At 44.6% G+C, this 19,094-nt stretch overlaps 1 protein-coding gene across 4 annotated transcripts in view; it reads left to right on the forward strand.

Annotated features, from left to right (window-relative positions):
* FOXO3 (forkhead box O3) overlaps nucleotides 1-15,279 on the forward strand; it is a 123,192-nt gene extending 107,913 nt beyond the window's left edge. For all 4 annotated transcript variants that reach the window (XM_055330673.1, XM_055330675.1, XM_055330674.1 and 1 more), the window contains one exon: nucleotides 10,280-15,279. The gene's annotated coding sequence lies outside the window, so the exon portion shown is untranslated. The remainder of the gene's footprint in view (nucleotides 1-10,279) is intronic.
* The last annotated feature ends 3,815 nt before the right edge of the window (nucleotides 15,280-19,094 follow it).

A 19,094-nucleotide genomic window follows, 5' to 3' on the forward strand; every position in this document is an offset into this window, starting at 1 on the left:
GGTAGATTTTTTTTGAGAAGATAACTTCTTCATTTAAAAATGAAAAGTAACCAAAATTTCCTAACAGTGAACCAGCTCTGTGTGATTAAAGCAAGAAAAGAAGCATCCTAAAGACAATGGGGGGTGCTTTGAGGGAGTCTGGTTTCTGGGGTTAAGATTTCCATATTGCTTTGGAATAAATTGCTCCTCTAAAAAGCCAGGAGCACAAATGGCCTGAAGTATATTCTTTACTTTTAAGCTTGTGGCTATCATGTTGAAGCCTCCCCTAAACTAACAAAAGAGACGACCTGAGGCCACAACCTCAGACCGCCCTTCTCCCGAATTAAGCACCCCAGCTTCCCAAGAGTTGTTCTATAATGACTTTTGTGGTTTGGCTTTTTTTTTTTTTTTTTTAAACTAGTAGTCATGGTATTCTCCAGACTCCCTTCCTGACTTAACAGAAGGTCATATGATCCTAAATTAGAACCCTCTAGTTGTGGAGTTAATGGAGCAGCTCTATCCAGTTGACAGACAGTCTTGCCAGAGAGCCGTGGAGAGGTGCTTCTCTGGAGGGCTGGGTGTTTCACACACGTCATTCATCTTAGACCATGTGTAAAATCCTTTGACCCATGGGTCTATCTGGAAAAGAAAAAAAAATAACCGTACCTTTTTATGAGTGCCAGCTACTGGGGTGTGAAGGGCACTGTCTTCTGTCATAAAGCTTGATGCATGTACCTTCAAATTGGCAGCAGAGATGTCTGTGAGCTGGTATGGCGGTTGCAACACCAAGCTTCTGGTGAGCCCTCCCATGTCTCATGTGTGTCTCCTCAGAGGACAAGCAGCCTTAGTCTCATTCTTTTGAGGTCAAAAGTTGCCTAAGTTCACAAGCTCTTTCATTCATCTTCATCTTTTGGCATTGGGAGACCCCATTAGCAAGCAGCCCATTATTTAGTTTTAAACCACTTTGTGATAAAGATTGGAAAACCTCAACCGGAAAAGGCTCAGGGAGCGGAGGGGCAGTAGTCTTCCTGCTTCTGCTACACCACCAATGAATCTCACAATGGTAGGTTTCTCATCTGTCGAATGAGGATAGAATCGGAGAATCATGCGCTTTCAAAAGTGCATAGTATATGTAATTTTAAACCCGAAACCTAACATTCTGTCTGGGAAGTGGCCCTATTAGAGATACATGATGATGCAGAACTATTAAGAAACAGTGGCATAGTAATGTGGAAACAGCAGGATCTCGTATTGGAGGCCATTTAGAATTCATATTTAGGCTGCTTTCCAAAAGGAGCAAATTTTTGATACTTGTTGAACTGATACTTGAATGCTGTGATTCTATTTTGTATTCATGTTGGGGAATAGGACTAATTCTAACCAAATATAGGCAATGTAGGCTATTTGTGTCATTTTTTTTCTTGATGTAGAAATATCTGTGTTAGGCAATGTGTAAGGTATGATAAATACGAATCTGTATGTATTGCATGGAGAATATACTCAATTACTTGCACTTGTGGCTATAGTCTAGTCTGTGGTTACAATATGCCAGTCTCAAGAATTTCTGCATCTGCAGGGATCTTCATTCTTTTTAAAAAAAAGCCTGAAGTCTGAACCGTCACTCATTGAGAGAATGGCTGTCTGGATCTTTTTAGTGTTGACAACAGTAAAGGAAAATTGACACAGCTGTGAAAAGGGGTTTTCTGTGTAGAGGTTGGTACACTTCTTACTTACATTCTTTTCCCTGGAAAGCAGTGCTATCCAGTACTGAGGCTGCTCTTCCGGGACACAGGGAGAGACCTCTGCCTGAGTGACTCTCGCTTCAAGCAGTTGCATTTGTACTTGGCTTTCTCCAAGGTCTCTTTGGCCACAGAGCTAGTGGGAGCATGAATAAATGGGGTAAAAATCACCTGAATTACTGCTGGAAATTCTTGTAAACTCCCATTAAATGCTTCTTTTTCCAGGGTTCATAATGCTCAGCATTTGACATATTATAAATAACGTTTTTTCAAGTATAGTCTTCCCCCAGGTGCCACCTATGCTTCTCATAGGCTTCCCTTTCTTTATAGAGATGGGTGAAAGGGACTTGTCAGGATCTACCTCTGTGCTGTCGTTGGAGAGATTGGCCAGGGTCCTGCCTTGTTTCTGGGGCAGGTAGAAGGATGTTTGCGGACCGCTTTCTCTTCCCGACTTGGAGATGCAGGTTTCAACACTGGATTTTCATTCCAAGATGGAGATTCCCCATCTTGTAACAGACATCATCCACTTCACCCAGGTTTTGTTGATGTGTTCATTTGATGTAAAATATTGCTTTCCCTCATCTTCCAAATTGTTTTGTTGAAGTTTAAGGTTCCAAAAACTAAAATGAATTAAAATTTTGTTTTGAAAATTAGTGTGACACTTCTGATATTTGGAGGTCCCGTAAGTCAGCGTGTCTCAAAGCGTTTCATAGGACAGTAGATCCTCAAGGTGTTCGTGGGTATTAAATAGAAAATGCATTCTGTGAATACCATGGTAAACAAAGGGAAATAGGGTTGTTGCCAGCTGGGCTTCTCAGAGCCTTAAAAGTTAAATAGATGTTATATGAGCCTTCTGGGAGAGGATTGAAGTGTTTCCTAAATTTATTTGATATCTTGAGTTAAATCTTTTTTCTCTAAGAAACCATAGGACCAGTGGTCTAAAGAAACCCCTAAAGACATGAGCCAGCTACCCACTTCAGCTCACTGTCCCTGGGGTTCTGCTCTGATGGGAACCGTGGATTTTAAAAGCCTCTCCCTATAACCCACTCCAAGTTGAGTACCATCCATGTGGTACAGCAGAGGAGCGGTGGGATTTGTAGCAGAAGGCTGCCGTTTTCATGGCTATATGTCAGAATCAAGTCACTCATCTCCCTCAGTCTCCGTTTATTTATCTGTGAAATGGAGTTAAAGTGGAAACCTACCCCTCACAGAACTCTTCTATGGGCTACTGTCCTTTGGCAAGTTTTAAAAAAGTTATTTAATTTTTATTGTCACTTAGAGAGGCTCCAGAGGTTAATACAGAATAAAGGAGGCAACCAAGCCAATCTTACACTGTTGGCGGAGAGAGCAAATACTTTCCCCAATAAACTAGAATTAGTCTGGTTTCTTTTTATTAAAAAGGTATAGCAGTTGCCTGCTCTGTGAAACCTTTGATGTCCCCTAGAAGTCCTGCCTACCAGTTTGGAGGTATCCACCAGAGAAACTTTGTTTCACTGACAGGGAGCTTCTGTGGAACGAGGAGGTTTGTATGTGGTGCCTGAAGCGTTCCCTTAGCGTCTTTAAAGGATGGCCTGAGAAGTCCTAGCTGTCTGGCTTCGGCTTTCCTTGGGCCGCCTGTCAGTATGCAGAAGGCTGGTAGCACGCGCTGAGGAAGGGCCTCCCCTTGCCCCTTCCCTGCTCCCATAGTGTGGCCTCTTCCTGCTGGGAGGGAGCCTGGAAATCTGATCTTCCCCTTCCCACTGCCAGCCATCCCAGGCCACAGAAATAAAGCCGAGAAATAAAGAGCTGTTCCAGGGTCCTAGGGCTCTCTTGAGAGCCGAAAGGTTGCCATACAATAAATAGCTTGATGCTGGCAGTGGTCTGGCCACGGACACCCCCACCCCTGGGGCTGGTGGTTTACCCCCTTACTGGCCAATGTGACACAGTTTGGAATTCAGAAATTGTGGTCACTGTGCCCTTAAGATCTCTTCTAATTATAAGTTCAGTGAAAACTCAGAGAAAATGGGCTGTTCTTCTCTAGGAGCTTTCCTGCCAAAGAAGCGGGACTCGGCTTGGAACTGAAGCACACCCTGAAGTCCCTGAAGAACTGCTATGCACTTGGGTGCGGGTCTTGTGCTCTGTTCCTCTCCCCCAGTGATAGATGTGGACTGTATTCTGTAATTCTGGATTTTCTATTTTTTTTAATAACCTCTTTTTTTTTGCTAAAATCTCTAATACTCATTTATTAAATGATGAGAATTACTTAGTCATGGAAGCCCCAGAAGGTAATTCCAGTGTTGCCAAAGGATAAAACGTTAATTGCCAGTCTTGGCTTGATTGAAGGTTTGCATATCTGTCTATCTTCTCTCCTTCCTCACTTCCCCCTCCTTCCTCCATCTCGTTCTCTCTGATGAAGGAAGTCTGGATCATAAGATTCATGTCTGTGGACTGTTTGACTCCTTAAAGAAATTCAATGGCCAAGAAGAGAAGGCCAGAGATTCTGAGGTTGAAATTTTACTTTCCAGTGGGTCTCCATGTATACAGGCCACTGTAATTAATTGGAGCTTCCATTGGTCATTCTATGTTCAGAAATAATCAGAAAGCAGTACGGCCCAACATATGTACTGTTAGAAGGTGTCCCTTTGCCTGCTGCCCGAATGCCTCAAGCCAAAGCATTCTCTGTCCAGTCCTAGTCAATTCAGGCTGCCTGCTGGCTGGGGTAGGGGGCCCCATGGAAGGGAGTTCCAGGCCCTTAACCAGGCTGAGCCAGGGACATGAGGGCCTCCCACAGCCATACAAAGTGTCGGTTTACCTCGCTCCTGGAGTCTACACTCCTAGCCAGACTGCTGACCTCAGGTCAGTTCTTTGTCTCTGTCAATCTTGGAGCCACCTGAGACCCTCCTTTCAGTTCCCTTCTTGGTTTCCTTCTTCTGTTGCACTGGTATGATTGTTGCTTCTTGGCCACCACCTGTGTCACCTGTATGTCCTCGTCGTACCTTATCGGTGGACGAGTGGTTTGGACTATTGGTAGAACTAAAATAGCCTATTTTGTGTTTTCAATTTCGGAATCACTTTTGGAAAAATTAAATTGTCTTCAAAACCCTGTGTATCTAAAGCAGGAAAAGAAGACTTTGGAGACCCTTTTCTTCTGTACCTGATTGTGGAACCCTTAGATGGGCTGGCACACCAGACCTACACTCGCAGTCCCAAGTCCTAGGAATCTAGTGTGTCCCCAGCCTTAAGAGGTAGCCCCACACTCCCAATCTCCCCTCCCTCAGCCAGTAAATGCAGTGAAGACTCACACAGGCAAACATAAACATGGGATATTCAGGTCATGGTTTATGGCTCTGTGCATTTCTTCCTGTACTATAGTTACCTCTTGTTTGTATGTAGTGAATCATGAAAGCAATGATAGCAATTTGAGAGAGTAGCAAGACCATAAATTTGGGGTAATAAAGGAGATGCATATGGTAGGATATACAGAGAAAGTAAATATTAAATACTGTTTTAAATTTTTTAATTTTTTAAAAATTGCATTAGTTGAGCACCTGGGTGGCTCAGTTGGTTGAGCGTCCAACTCTTGATTCTGGCTCAGGTCATGATCTCAGGGTTGTGAGATCCAACTCTGCCCTCAGGGAGGGGTGGGGTCTGCTTGAGATTTCTCTCCTTCTCCCTCTGCCCCTCCCACCCCTTGCTCATGTGTGCAAGTTCACTTGCACACATGCTCTCTCTAGAATAAATAAAATAAATCTTTAGGAAAAAAAGGCATCAGAGCCCATAGACTGCATTTTCTAGAAACTTCCCTTTGCTAAAGCTCCTCAAACTCAACACAAATTTGCCCTCCAGCCTGGCCAAAACCTCCGTGCCTACTCTGTTTCAGTCATGAATTATTATTCAGTGTCCGAAGTGGCAAACTGACAACATTTGTCAAAATGTATTTTTATAGAGCTGCACCACCTAATTCCCCTTCTCTGGCAGTCCTGGAGGATGGTACTGTTTGGCCAGCACGGCAGGCAGAGGGCTAGATTTTAATCTTTCAGGCTCCTACTGTCACAGTGACCACCAGGCGGGCTTTTAGATGCTTCCATTAGATCTTTGTCTTCCATTCCACCTGGAAGATGCTGAAAAATTACCAAATTAGGCTGAAGTGTTGCACCCATTAGGTGTTTTCTTGAGCTGCTCCATGTTTTGGCTGCGAAGGGAACTGCTGCCATTGTGGTGCTCCAAAATTAGACATGGCTGCCCAACCCAGGACCCACAGAAATGCTATTTTTCCCCGGGTGACACCAGCTACAAAAGCCTAGGTGGATGGTGGCAGATGGCTGTGGCTCATGATGGATTGGGTGTCCCAGAGGACCCTCTGAGGGCAAAGCAGACATGGTGGCAGGCCGGCATTTTTCTTTTTTTTCTCTCTCTCTCTCCAGGGGTGAAACACTCATAGTCTGGAGCTCACACCTGTTCTCTGCACTCCACGTGAGGTTTCCCTGTCAGATTGAGTGAACATTGATTCATTAGCTTTTCTGTCCTGGATATTCCATATTTAGTCCCCAGCTTGTCCTGGGGATTGTCAGTTTGGCTTAAATTATCTTTATGTTTAAAGAGTAGGGAAAGTGATGTTTCACCTTAATTTTGTTTTTCAGGCAGACGTCCTCCAAACATCGTTAGTTAGCTAGGAAGGCAGCGGATAACCTTCATGAATTTGTGGATGTGAGAGTTATGTGCTACTGGCGTGTTTTCCTTCCATGTCATATTTGGTATTAGGGTCCTGTTCCTTTCTTCTGTGCCAAAAAGATAAAAACACTGCTGAGAAATCCACATTTGTCACAGTGGAGTTAAGTTGTGGGAGGACAGCATTAGGAACTTCTATGTTTTATTCCCAGATTAAAGTTGATTGGGGTTGTTATGTTTTGTGTAGAGTTTTTTGGAGGCGTTGCCCTTTCTTAGAACATCATGTGATTTAGTGGTGATAATTAGGCAGAAACTTGTCTTCCCTACAGATGCCAAGATTATAGAGGGACTTACTCTCACCAGAGACCAGATGACAGCATCCATAGATATTTTTAGAACGGGTCTCATCATTTGGCTTCCCCATTTCATTTTCCTTGCATCAACAGTTTGATTTCAAACTTATTTATTTATTGGGCATGGGGGGGGGAAGGGAAGGGATCTTTTCCCTAGTAATGAAAGTCACTGATGGGACAAGACAATATTTTCTTTCTTTTCTTTTCTTTTCGGACATTTTCATATTTATTGTTAGTTGGCCTATTGCCTAGTAACTGCAAAGTGATAGCTATAATTCCTTTCAGCTGTACACTTTCTTTTCCTTCCAGAAATTTTGCTTAATCTGATGTGTTTTTAAACTTAGAATCGGCATACTTAGACTTCTGTTTACTTAAATATCTTAACTTTCAATAACGTTTAAGAATGGGGGACTTCATTGAAACCTGTCCCTATCTTGAGGATCGTTAAGTTCCCAGCTCAGTAGCTGGTGTCATGATTTAAAGTCTCCCTCTATTCTCTCAGTCATTGACGGAGTCAGATAAACATGTGCACACAGCGAGCCACCAAAGTACGGCTGAAAATCTGAAAATCTAAGGCGGATAAGGAGCTGGGTTCTTTGTGACTATTTTTAATCATGAGGTCTTCCTACTGAATGGTGATTCTTGTGTTCCTTTTGGAAGAATATTTGTATTTCTGTTCAGCCTTTATCTGATTTCTTTATATTTTCACAATATTTTAACAGTCTGTTTGCTTTCTGTTGCAGAGAAAACAGGTCACCTTTCTGTCCTATGGAGTGGGATTTCCTTATTACATTTGTCCTTGGGAGAGCTGCCTCTGAACCGGAGCATCTCCTTTCCTGGCTCCCCTCTAAGCACATGAGGTTTCCTGAGCAGGCTGGGAGGCATGGCCTGAGAGACCCCCAGGGAGCACCAGGACTCAGTGCCACAGGGGCCCTGAGCCCATTCTGCAGAAATGGAAGGAGTCCTGATCAGTGCATCTCCTTTTTAATGATGATATTCCCTGAAGATTTGGGGCCTTTTGATGAGGGAATGTGTATTTGGCCTCGGAATTGTTGTTGGCTGTTGCTCCAGACTGCCCAGTGTGGGCCTCTTGCCCCTGATTAAAGGGCTGCTGCCCTGTTCTGCTTAGGATGATGCCATGTAGGGGGTTATAGGTGCCCTCTGCCTTCTTTTCTCCTATGCTGACCCAGCTTCAGCATGCTCTGCCTCTGTACTTGGGGAATGAAGTGTGTCACCTTCCCAGTGTGCACTGGTTTCCATGGCTGAATAATTAATACCGGAGGGAACCAGGATGGGATGGGGCCTGAATTAGGTAATGCTTTACAGCTTCTCCCTTGGCACCTGGGGACCGTAGTCCCTTGATGACTAATTGCATAGTGATGTTAGATTGTGGCTTATGAAGTGTTACCGTGAAGGAAAAAATCCTACCCTTCCAAAGAACCATGTCTGTCTGTACCCCTGTCCATTCACTCCTCAGAGGGTCCCAGCTAGAATAGCACTGGCTGGCTCTAGAGGCCAATTCTTCACGGATACTTAGATTGGTATCTATTTCAGCCGCTTTTTTTTTTTTTTTTTAACTAATCTCTACACCAGCATGGGGCTTGAACTCACAACCCTGAGATCAAGGATCACATGCCCTACTGACTGAGGCAGCCGGGAACCTCTGTTTTAGCTTTTTCTTGCTCTGAAATCAACCAGTTCAGGATAATACTGTCTAGTACCTTTACAAAACAAAAAAATCCCCATCAGCCGGGGAAACTATCTACTGGGGACGGGCAGGAGGGGGGCCTTTTTTTCCTTCTTTCTTGTCACTGCCTCTGATAAAACCACCGAAGTACTTCTATTTAGAACTATAACAAGGGTACTTGTGGCCGTGGGTATGTATCATTACAAATACTAAGCCCTGCTGTCTTTGTGAATATTGGTAGTGAGAGGTAAGGTTGCCAAGCAGTCCAGCCACAGAAGAGTTTGAAGTCATAAGTACATTTTGTGAAAATTCCAAATGAACTCACGGTAATATCTGGTCTAAAGAGGGGACAGATGAGCGTAACATGTATGTGAGCTTCTGGTGCACATTTCATGACTTGCTTACCCTCTCTGATGAGAAGGTAGGGTCCAGCTTGCTTCACTCCCACTTTTCTATCCATTTCTCTGCCTAGAGCCATTTTTTTCCCCTACCATGACAACTGACACTGTCTCCATAAACAAAAGGTCTTATGTCTTGAAGTCTGTCAGTTCCTTTAGGTACATCTCTGAGTATACTTTTTTTTTTTTTTAAATCCTTTACCTTTTCTGGGCTCAGAGGCCACGTGAAGTCTGCTAAGACACGTAAATTCAGATGGTCTGAGAGGACCTCTTTTGTGTCTCACCATCAAAGACTGTTGAAGGCAAAATAATAATAAGTTGTTAACTGTTAAAGGGATGTTTTGTGGGAGGGTTTTTTGGCCGTGTGTGTGTGTGTGTTATATAATTTTTTTCTCTGCAGACTTTTAATCTAAAAAAAAAAATTCCTAAGACCACTTAGAGATTGCTTACTCCTTTAGTAGTGAGGGAAGTCAAGATGATCTCCACCCAGGAATGTAGATTGATTAATAAGCCTTTGTGGAAAGTGACCCTCCCCTGGTATTGATGGTGAACAAGGTCGGTTAGTCTGTATAGCCAGTGGAAGAGAGCCAGAAAAGCTTAGCTGGTCTGCTTAGGGTGACCAACTTTTCTGGGTTTTTAAAACTTTTTTTAAAAGATGTTATTTATTTATTAGAGCAAGAGCAAGCGAGAAAGAGAACACAAGCGAGGGGAGAAAGGGAGAGGGAGAAGCAGACTCCTTACTGAGCAGGGACCCTGATGCAACTTGATCCCAGGACCCAGGATCATGACCTGTGCCAAAGGCAGACATTTAACCAACTGAGCTACTCAGGTGCTCCACTTTTCTGGTTTTATCACGAAAGTTCCATGTCCTAGGACACCCCTCAGTCCAGAAGTCTAGAGCAAAACCCCATCTGCACCCTGGACTTCCCTAACTTAAAAGAATCTACTAATGGGGTACCTGGGTGGCTCAATCAGTTAAGCATCTGACTCTGTTTTGGCTCAGATCATGATCTCAGAGTAGTGAGATCAAGCCCTGCATTGGACTCTGTGCTCAGCACAGACTCATCTTCTCCCCTTCTCCCTCTCCCCAGTTGCATTCTCTTTCTCTCTCTCTCTCTCTCTCTCTCTCTCTCTAAGTAAATAAATAAATCCTTAAAAAAAGATTTTTAAAAAGGGCCTACTAAAACACCCCTAACTTGCCTTAACCCCCTCCCAAAATGACCTCATTTCCTCTAGACTTTTTCAACTTGAGGGCATCTTGTAATCAAGCCCAGAAATAAGGTAAGTAGTCACCATGCTTTGTGCTTAGGTTTTCAGACTTTTGAAGCTAGTGTAGCAGAACAGCTTTACTGTGAGTACCCTTAGTTCGAAGGTGAGGACAGGAGACAGGAGGCTGGTGAAGCATGACCTAGTGGTGCCCACGATTGCTGTTTGAATGTCCTTAATCATCTCTGGTTTTCTTTTCTCCTCCTGCAGACCCTCAAACTGACACAAGACCTACAGAGAAACCCTTTGCCAAATCTGCTCTCAGCAAGTGGACAGTGATACCGTTTACAGCTTAACACCTTTGTGAATCCCGCACCATTTTCCTAACCCAGCAGAGACTGTTAATGGCCCCTTACCCCGGGTGAAGCACTTACCCTTGGAACAGAACTCTATATAAAGTATGCAAAATCTTCCTTGTACAGGGTGATGAGCCACCTGCCAGCGAAGGACAGCACCCTGTCAGCACCACCCACCCTCATTCAGAGCACACCGTGAGCTCCTGTTGGCAATTCTGTGGTGTATTCATATCACGATGGTTTATGGGATGTTTTAAGTGTCGTTTTTGTGTTTGTTTTCCTTTGACTTTCTGAGTTTTTCACATGCATTAACTTGCAGTATTTTTATGTTAAAATGTTAATCATCCTTCCCCTGGCAAATTTAAAAACAGAAGGAAAATGTTGTACCAGTTACTATTCTGGCTTTGGGCATCACAAGCATTTGAGCCCTTGGAACTCCATAAACTAACAAATTACATAAACCAGAGGGGGATTTTCTTTCTTCTTTTGTTTGGTAGAAAAACTATCCTTTTCTAAAAACTGCACAATGGCACACTGTTTGCCGTGCACACCAGTCCAGGACTGACCCCTGCATAGGCACAATGAATGGAGTGCAGCATGCCACCCAGCGTGTTTTCGTTCTGAGCCAGGTGGTTGGGGGCGGTGGGGGGCGACGGTGAGACCCCCAGCACCTGGTCTGCAGTTGCCAGATCAGTAGGGCCTCTGGTCTCCTGGCAATATCCTCAGCTAATGCAGTGAATAGTGAAGGTGTATGGTGGTTAGAAATTAGGATCTTTTCAAGAAAGAAATCAGCTCAGCTACCCACTCATTGCCAAATGCCACTAAAGGATTTAGTTTTAAGGAGAAAAGAAAAAAAAAAGTAGTCCTGTTTTGCTTTGCAGAAGAAATGAACTTACAGGTGAGCATTAAGCCTGCAGCGAGCAATGTGTGAAAAGTACAAACCAGAGTCACTATTTTCCTAAAATACCCTTGATTATTTTCAGCCTTGCTGTGTATAATCTGATCTACTAGACATGTGTGAGTGAGAGGCAATAGCATACAAACTGATTTTTATATATATATACACACACAATCTAATATATAAAAGCTTAGATTGTAATCGTACAAATGACACAATGGAAGTACAAGGTAGGGCAGTTTTGACTTGTTTTCCCCCACTTTTCTGCTTCTGTGGATTTCATTTTGTTTTGTTTTCAAGAAGTTATGGTGCTGTATAGGTGCTTTCTGTTTAACCTGGAAAGTGTGATTATGTTAGTTACTCTCTTTGGTAGACCGAATAGTTGGGAACACCTTTGGTACATGTAATGAAGCTCTGATTAGCACAGCGTATGCATACTTCTCCAAAGTGATATATGAAGACTCTTTTCTTTGCATAAAAAGCATTAGGTATATAAATGTATAAATAAATTTTACCATGTACAGTACAAAAATGGAACATTCTGCATGGACATTAGGAATACAGGCTAGTATTTCAGCACAGACTTCCCTGCATGAGTTCTCGCTGACGCTTGCACCGTGCAGTGGGCACTGACTCCCTTCCACCAACACAGACGTGCCACCCGACCCCCTGCACTTACCACCCGCCGCCAGGGGCCCCCTTGTGCACCTTTGCTTTATAATTCCTCTGGGGGTGATATTGGTGGTGATAACAGCTCCTAGCGTAATGAAAGTTCCATTTGGTATTGTCACACATCTCTCCCGCCTCGCCGGGGTCGTCCTGTTTGAGTGATGGCCCTGTTGATTTCACCCTGCCTTTTACTGAATCTGTAAATTGTCGTGCAATTGTGGTTATAGTAGACCTGTAGCATATTGCCTTTTCTAAACTGCTACACGTTTATAATCTTCATTTTAAAAGTATGTATAATTTTTAAAAGTATGTATTCTATTCACGTGGTCTGCTTGTCAGTGAGACAGACGTTTTGCTTACTGTGTTCCTTTATGATAATGCTCGCCACTTCCTTGACTCTTCAGTAGTCCGCTGTACACAGGAACTGTCTGGTATCACTGAAAGAAGGCTACCTCTTGGGTTCCTAGGTGATGCTGCCCAGGTGGGGGATGCAGTTGGGACCCAGCTGCAGCAGCTGAGGGGATGGAAGGGTGGAGGGAGGTCAGATATGCGGAGAACCCGGAGCGCTTACAGTGTGAGGGCCCTGAGAATTTCTCTCCTGAACTCAAAGAAACAAGCAAACTAACAAAATTAGCTATTTGCCTCTGCAGTTTTATAGACCCTGGGAGCTACTTTGGGAGTCAGAAAAGCAACTCTCAAATATGTTTCAACTTTAAAATGTTGAATTCCTTTTGGACATGTGGCATCTCATTTATTCTCCTTTTTTCTGTGTTTGTTAGATTTCAGGCAGAATGTCTTACAAAATGTCCTAGAACCAGATTATAATTTAATCTAAAACAGCTGAGGGAGGGACAGAGGAGGCATGAGAGCAGGGCAGCCACAGAGTGAGTGCATCAGGAAAATGAAGGCGGTGGGGGGGGGGCAGCTTTAAATGTGTTGGCTTTGTGTTTTTTAATAATGCCAGTAGCATCTACACGTAGAGAGAGCATTGTGGGGAGCCGAGATCAGGACAAAGGCAAGTGCCAGCCTCAGTTTCGAGGGAGTCCGGCAAAAAGGGAATAGTAGGCCTATGCAGGGTCACAGCAGCGCCACTTGGAGCCTGGCTACTGCCAGCTGGCCATCCGCCCAGAGGCCAGGCTCCCTTAGGCTCACCAGGTAGTGTTGCAGGGGTCCGACAGGGCCGAGGTGCAGTGTAAGGCCTCTGTCTCTTATACCAAGACCCTGCTTTCTTTTTTTTTTTAATAAATTAATTTTTTATTGGTGTTCAATTTACCAACATACAGAATAACACCCAGTGCTCATCCTGTCAAGTGCCCCCCCTCAGTGCCCGTCACCCATTAATCCCCACCCCCCGCCCTCCTCCCCTTCCACCACCCCTAGTTCGTTTCCCAGAGTTCCGAGTCTTTATGTTCTGTCTCCCTTTCTGATATTTAAGACCCTGCTTTCAAGGAGGGCCAGCTGTTGGCCCCCATGTGGATTCTGAGTGTCCCGGGTCCCTCAGTAAGTTTTCTGAGCTGGAGCACTCGGTAGCCTCCAGGGGCCCGACAGCTCTAAGGCTTGCATCCTGGTGAGCACTCTTCCAGGCCGTCCCCAGCCTCTAAACACGCTGCTCTAGGGAGCCTTCCTCTTTTTGCCGGGAAATTAGAAGAGTAACTAATGTTGAATACGTGACATGCGCTCTGGGGTTCTTGTATCTCTCTTCGAGCTCCAGAACCAGACACCTTTGACCAAAGTTAGAAAAGAGCTTTATCATAAGCCTGCCCTGTCCTGGCATGAGACCCGCCTGCCAGGTTCAGCACACCCGATAACTGTGAATGGAGCCGAGCTCCATCTCCTTTATTGCATCCCCTGCAATGTAATGAGTGCAGAAACACTTATTTTTTAAAAATTTCGGAAGTTTGTCTTTCCTGTTAACAGGAGGGTTGTGCACACACACGTGGCACAAGGTGGGCTTTGTGTGTGTGTGTGCGTGTGTGTGTGTTTGGTGTTGAGTTTGCGTATTGTGTGTGTCTCACGTCACCACCCAGAGGTGAGGACCTCATGGCTCACAGCTCAGGACAGCGCTGTCCAGTCTCAGGATGCCGTTTCAGGTGGCTGCGATCTGGTTAAAGACGGTAGGGACAGGCTGTGCCTACAGCCGGTGGACCCCGCTTACAGAAGAAGGACCGTTTGGATCTCTTGGGAAGACTGTCCAGGGGAAAGCAGTCCAACAGCCAGTCGTGTGTCGTGTGCTGATGCCATGGGCTGCTGAGGGGAAATACAGATGTCACCCTTTCTGAAAGCAGAAGCAGAACCCTGATAGCTCTATACCTGATTTCCTTTTTCTCGATGTATTTGGGGAAACATTGTACGATTAGGCCTACTGTTGTGTTTTTTGTTTTTTGATTTAGCAGAGTTTTTTTGTAGAAATGCAATCACTGGCAAAGAGGTACGAGAAAGCCAGCCTCTCCTGAAGACTGGGGGCAGCAGGCACAATGAGGGGAAAGTGGGGCCCTCGTGAAGTCCCATCTGCATGTAGGATCTTAACGCAGACAGCCAAGTAACTGAAAAGAGTATATTCTATTTGATCTAAATCTTCGGTGGATAAGATTTTACGCAGTTTGAATGAATGAAATATTTTCCTCTTGTTTTCTATTTGTGTATTTTTCTTTGATGAGTGATTGGTTCTGAGGCCTCTGGCACACTCCGGAATTAATTTGTGTGGCCGCTTTAAAAAACTGTGTGTTTGGTCACTTATTTCTCTAAAATTATCTCATTGCCTGGCAATCAGTCTTCTCTCGTATACTTGTCCTAGCACATTATGTACCCGGGAAATGTAAACAGATGTGAAGAAGGACCAGAAAAATTAGTTAATATTAAAAAAATATATTGTGCGTTTTGGCTTCACATGTTTAACTTTTTTTAAGAAAAAAAGTTGCATGAATGGAAAAAAAAATCTGTATACAGTATCTGTAAAATTGTCTTTACCTGTTTCAATTTCTTGCTCATACCCCATTCAGACTAGAATTAAATATGGTGCATGGCCATATTCTAACACCTAAGAGTCAAGCAGTTGATACTTTGGTTTGAAGCACCTCATCCTTTCTTTCCAAGCGAACACTATCATATTGCATTCTTACTGAGGATTTTGTCCAACCATCTGTTGCCATGAATTAACTCTACCGCCTTTCTTCTCAAGAATCAAAACCAATTTGATTTGGGAATCTTCCCCTTTCCAAATGAAATAGAGATGCAGTACTTAACTTTCCTTGGTGTTTGTAGATTTTGCCTTGTGTATTCCATTTAAAACCGTAATCTAGTTTGTAAAAGAGATGGTGACGCATGTAAATAAAGCATCAGTGACACTCTGTCTCACTCCAAGAAGTCTTTTGTTCCCCCTCCCCCTTTAACTTCAGATGTCGAAGGGCTGCATTTACGTCAAGGTCTTGGTGTGGAATTACTTCATGGGCTGGTCGAGGCAGGCAGCCTAGAGCCTCTGTCATGAGCTCTCTAAACCGAATGATCTAGCAAACTTTGTCTCCAGCCAATCTTTGAGCTCCACAGACAACCAGACAACTTAATAAAAGTAGATCAGATCTATGGCATTGTTCATGGTAGCTGATAGTCACTTTGGTGTCCATGGAGGCACATTGCCCTGGAGGAGCTTTTAAGGAGGGGAGCGGGATGTAGACTCTGCCTTCACGGAGTGTCGGATTTTGACCTATCAAAGCTTTGGCCCTAATAAGGTCCTCCTCGTGTGAGTGCAGCAGGTGAACATGGGTCCTCGACCGAGCGCCCCTGCATATTGGAAATCAGGCCTCTCGCGGCAACGGAATACATACTTCCTCGGTATGTACATTTAGGGCCTCTCTTTGAAGTGAGGGGGAGCTCTGCCCTATTGTAAAACTAGCCCTCGTAGCCTGGGTGGTATTTTTCATTTTAATACACAAAAGAAATTCAGTTTTAGAGACTCCCTAGGATCGGGTTCAAAGTCCCAAGGAACGTGATGGACTCATTTCAGATCAGGTAAGTATTTTAACGTGTGCCCTTTGGAAAATAAAGGTTTGCCCTTTGGGTTGAATTTTATATTGGTGGAGAGTCATGCTTTCAGAAGTGTCCTTGTTTTAATTACCTACGAAGGTAAAAACCTCACCGTCTTCTAACACCAAAGCCATCTGGGAGAAGGTGTATCATTCGAGATTGCTCCCCAGTTTTGATTTTGTTCTCCCAAAAGATTAAAGATGGAAATCTAATCCTAGCTATCATAAGATTCACAGAGTTCTCCCAAACCACGTCAAAATTCAACCAAAAAGCTAATTAAAGTTAATGATCAACAATTACTAAGCCAAGGGTGGCCGTGGGCCAGCTGTGATGAGCACCAGGAGGACGAGGCCCGGGCCCTGCCCCCATGAGTTTGTACTCAGGTATCTGCTCCACTTTGACGAATAAAGGGGGGCTCTTGCTGACTCCCCGCTTCAGCTTCTTGCTTGAAAGAGGGAGAATTTGCTCTCCTCTCTGTAAGGCCTCAGGGATTCGATTTTGCAGATCAAATTCAAGTAATGAGGGTAAGCCTTTCGACTAGCAAATTCCACCCGCGGCAGCCCAGTCGCGCACACCACAGCGGGAGTCCGGGGCTGGGAGGCAGGGGAAGGTAGGGCGCGGGCCAGTGCGCCGGGCACCCCACCCCCTTGCGGGCACAGCCAGTCCCCGGGCCGGGGAAGGGGAGAGCTGGGCCCGGGGCAGTTCAGAGGGGCCTCTCGGAGGGCGCACGGGGGATGGTGAGCAGACGGGGCTCAGCGTGTTTCTGGACCTATTTCCACAACGTGCCGCCCGCAGAAAATGATGATGTGCGCTGCCCGCTGGGAAGACCGGGCGGCCGCCCAGGTCCCGGCCCACACCGCAGGCCCGGGCCACCCAAGGGCTGCCGGGTCAGGAGCTCGCCGCACCCTTGCACCCTGCAACTGAGGCAGAGCCCCGATCTAGTGCACGCACAAGCACACACACACACGCACACGCACCCCTTGGTTAAGTCTGTGGGATGCAGGCAAGGCACTTCGGCTTTCAACTCTACCTTCTGTGCGATTTTACTTTATCAAAGTTGTAGTGTGTTACTTTTATAAAGATAAATACAGTTTCTTTCTCTCTTTCTTTCTTCTCTTCTTTTAAAGTATTTTTTTAATTTATTTATTTATGATAGTCACATGAGAGAGAGAGAGGCAGAGACACAGGCAGAGGGAGAAGCAGGCTCCATGCACCGGGAGCCCGACGTGGGATTCGATCCCGGGTCTCCAGGATCGCGCCCTGAGCCAAAGGCAGGCGCCAAACCGCTGCGCCACCCAGGGATCCCTCTTCTTCTTTCTTTTTTTCTTCTTTTTTACTATGTACAGTTTCATGTCAGGACCTGTCCCCAGAAGACAAATATCCATTGTATCTGGCAGTTGGGTTATGGAATTTTTGGTCAAAATTATCTTCATCTTGTTGCATTGTAATTTTAAATATTTTGGAAGGTAAACATTTTGCATTCACGTGAGGCAAGGTGGAAAGGCCAGAGCCCGGCCTTGATTCCTCTTCTAAGACCGTAAAGAATGAGGAATAAGGTGGGAGAAGGGTTTTGGGGTGTAAAAGTGGAGATAACGAGGTCGCTGTACTATTTCAAAGGAATCCGAAAAGTGAATAGTATCATTGCAAAACAGTGTCTCCATAACTTCGGATTTCCATAATTTCATCCTATTAACATCTTGAATATGAGTAGAGGAAATACCTCGTCAGAACAAAGGAATATTATGCATCAATTAAAAGAGTAATTATGAAAGCTATTCATATATATAGAAAACGCTCATATCAGATACGCTCTTAGAAATGTAATTATTGCTGTCATCTTGTAACCTTATATATTAATATAAGAAAAATAAAGAGCAGAATAGAAGTAGTGCTGCCAGTGTAAGCTATGGCTGGGGAGAGGTCCTAAAAGGAAAAATTGAAAGAATTCTTGTGTCCCGGACATTTTTGTCCTCAACGCTGCACTTAGGACCTCAACCGTTGCCAACACGAACTGTTCCTCAGTTTCTCCAACCGAGTCAAAGTCAGAGGGCACCTGAGTTATCAGCGGTGGGAGCCCCACTGGCAGGGGGTATCGGGAACCGAGTCCTGCTCCAGTAGACAAGGAGGGGCCCTTCTTCCCACTGAGATGCACCTGTTGGGTCACTCCAAGTAGGAAGGACCTGTCCCCAGAAGACAAATGTCCATTGTATCTGGCAATTGGGTCATGAAAATTTTTGTCAAAATTATTTTCCTTTTGTTGCACTGTATTTTTAAATACTTTGAAAGGTAATTCAGGCCCAAGATTTAAAAGCCAAAAAGCATATGGATACACAGGGGATGTTTCCTTCCCATCCCTGTCTGGTTCTCAGCCTCTTTCCTCTCCCCTCAAAGGTTATTGCTCATCCCTTCAGAATTTCTCCTGTACCTACAAGCAATAAAAAGCACAAATTCTTATTTTCTCCTTTATATTACACAAGAAGTACATCATATACACTATCCAGGCATCTTACTTTGTTAATGATTTTGTCACACATGGAAAAAATACCAGTCGGGAGGAGGCCTCCTCACTTTTATAGTTACGTAGTATTCCATTGTATTATTGTATCGTAGCTCAGGGAACCATGGGCCCCTATTGACAGACAACATTGTTTCTCGCTGCTTCTTATTACCAGCATCTGCAGTGAATAATCTGCGTATATCACCTACACATGTAGGAACCTTTGTAGGATTAATGGCCAAACTTGGCATCGCTGGGCCAGAGCGTACACATACATTTGCGATTTTAACCAAGATTGACCAAATTGCCCTCCAAGTTCCCAAGTCACGTCACCAACAATATAGCACTCCTGTTTGCCCACCTTCTCATATTTTTTTAAGGTCTTAAGAATGAAATTACAAGTCTTTTCCAGGACGCCTCAGTGGCTCAGCGGTTGGCGTCTGCCTTCGGCCCAGGGCCTGATCCTGGAGACTCAGGATCGAGTCCCACGTCGGCTCCCCACATGGAGCCTGCTTCTTCCTCTGCCCGTGTCTCTGCCTCTCTCTCTCTCTCTCTCTCTCTCTCTCTCTCTCTCTCTCTCTCGAATAAATAAAATCTTAAAAAGTCAAACAAACAAGTCTGTCTTCCCCTCTCCCCCTCCAAGCT

Source organism: Nyctereutes procyonoides, unplaced genomic scaffold (genome assembly GCF_905146905.1).
Source record: "Nyctereutes procyonoides isolate TBG_1078 unplaced genomic scaffold, NYPRO_anot_genome, whole genome shotgun sequence".
Taxonomy (NCBI): Eukaryota; Metazoa; Chordata; class Mammalia; order Carnivora; family Canidae; genus Nyctereutes; species Nyctereutes procyonoides.